At 40.6% G+C, this 2,500-nt stretch overlaps 1 protein-coding gene across 1 annotated transcript in view; it reads right to left on the reverse strand.

Moving 5' to 3' along the window:
- Positions 1-2,500, reverse strand: part of LOC138004019 (probable G-protein coupled receptor CG31760) — a 41,474-nt gene that overhangs the window by 5,872 nt on the left and 33,102 nt on the right. The window lies entirely within an intron of this gene.

Below are 2,500 nucleotides of genomic sequence, written 5' to 3' on the forward strand. Positions count from 1 at the left end.
GCGGAGCTATTCTCGGACGTGAACTCTCCGCCCAAATCTCAGAACCGGAAACCTGAGAACGAGGCCGGGATGTTCACGTGTGTATGCAGCAATTGATTACCCAGGCTTGACAAATACATAGTCCTAATCGGCTAACTCAATGTTGTACCCAATTCAAACCCTTTGGGAATAAAACGTTTTGTTCCAGGTATTTCCATATCATTTACATATGAATGCTACATTATCATGCAAATACAACACACAAAGAATCTTAATCCCGGGAGATTTGAATTGGGTACAACACTGAGTTAGCCGATTAGGTCTATCGGTTCATTCTTGGTTGTCATTAAAATGGATCAGCCACAGTCAAGTGAGACACTTAATGACAGATACATAAAAATCTGTATGGCCAAAACCAGTCGTCCCATGCGCTAAGTATATGTAGTGTGTTATAAGTACTAATCTGTGCTATCTAAAAGCCTGAGCTCTCTCTTTCTAGAATAGAGTGGTCGTAGAGGGTGAGTTCACATTGCAAGTCTAACGGGTATTTATGTATTTGCCATGACGTGCCCCATCTGGTGGAGGATCGATTCTAGCCTCGATAACGTATTTCTGTGAATCATGCTCTTGCAATGCTAAAGTAGCTTCTATTTACATCAGAAGAGCAATGCTCGAACCTCGATTTTCAACAAAGGCCACGTATTGTTGAGCATACACTCAACTGTAAATTGATCTCAGTTTCAAAAAATTATCGCTTTCTCCTCGAGATATTAGTAGAGAGCTTTAGCAATAACGCTGATTATGGCAAACTGAACGTAGCGCCAAGAAAAAAAGTGATTTAAGAGTAAAGTAAGCCGTGCTCAGCAAAGCAACAAAGAAACTAACTAATTCGAGGTTCTGACGACAACGTGATGATGCAACAGTTCATCTCTCATAATCCCTTACAATTCGACGCCGTTTCTACCACTCCAGGTTTACAGTACTTTGCCCGAAGCATTTTAAGTGCTACCGTGACCAAAAAAATCAATGTTTATTTTTATTTGGACTTCAAAACTATTTTAACTGAACAGCAAGTGACACAAGTTTTAAGCCTTGATTTCAAAAAGACACCTGTTTATTTTAACTAGAATATTGCTATTTAATGGTCCTCCATTACTAACTTTGAAATCTTGACAGAGCTGGATCGAGGAGAAAATGACATCAAAGACTCATTAGGTTAAAGAGGCTCGAAATAGTTTCTCCTTTTTTCAAACAAATAAACATATTCTGTCCTTAGATACAGTTGCGGTAATCATATCAAAATGAAATTTGACCAGGGTGTTAAGTACCCATCGTAGATTTCTCACATCACATTTTGCTTCAAAATACATACATACAAATACATACTTAATTGACCACTCCCCATAGGGGCTTTTCAGGACCAATGAAACACAACGAAACAACAGAACAGAACAATAACAACAACTGTTAAGAATTCCAACTGGCCGGAGGCAAACCAGTTGGCTATTTACAAATGCAGCAGTGGGAAGTTGAACCAGAAACAAATAGTCCATTTCCGAGTTGCTACATGCCTCAGCTTCAAAGTGAGGCCCGGTGCACAACCATTCAAATGGAAATGAGTTGCATATTCTTATGCAAATCAGACTCACTTCGAATCCGAGACAAACAGCAACTCGGAAAGGGCCCATTCAACGAGTGGTCAGAGCGGGTTTTGAACCCGAGATCTCCGGATCTCAAGGCAAGCGCCCTAACCCCTGGGCCACACTGCCTCTTCCTAAATAATAATACCATGGCAAAGATATAAAGCATTTCTTTGAGTATTAAAATCAAGATATATTGTCTTTTTTGAAAAAATGGGACGGTAAAATCTTCCCATTCAGCGTTACCAGATAATGTAAGAAAGTCTGTAGGTCAGTTTTTTGAAATGTCTCTCTAATTTTTTTTTCACCAACAGATCTTTTTTAAATTTGAAAGACAAACGTTTTAAATTAATCTAAGCTAACATGGAAAAAAAGAGAAAAAATTCACCGTCCGGAAGCAGAAAATTGGGGGAGGGGGGGGGGGAAGGGGGTGTTACAAGATCAGCATTTACGCATGCGTCACCCGCTCATTCGAGTCCGCGCGCGAGGGGTGCTACAACGCGGCTGAAATTCTAAGTTAGTGAGCAAACGACGTCACTTATCCTGAATCCAACCTTCTGAGGTCCAATCGGTCAGTTTTGAGCTTGAGTAATGGCGGACCGGCGCGCGTAAGCCACACACGCAATTCGTAAGCTGCTCGCGTCAGCTCATGATTCAAATAGGTCTCCAGAAATAAACAAATACCACTCATTTCGCTCACCTTTCTCCTAATTCTTATATATATGGAATATAAATAGATATCTCCTATTCACGAAAATTCTACACAAACGGTTTAATGGTCACTAAAATCTGTTAATGTTGGCCTGTAGCTCCACTCGCGCGCGGACTCGAATGAGCGGATGACGCATGCGTAAATGCTGATCTTGTAACCCCCTCATTTT

This window comes from Montipora foliosa, chromosome 5, assembly GCF_036669935.1.
Source record: "Montipora foliosa isolate CH-2021 chromosome 5, ASM3666993v2, whole genome shotgun sequence".
Taxonomy (NCBI): Eukaryota; Metazoa; Cnidaria; class Anthozoa; order Scleractinia; family Acroporidae; genus Montipora; species Montipora foliosa.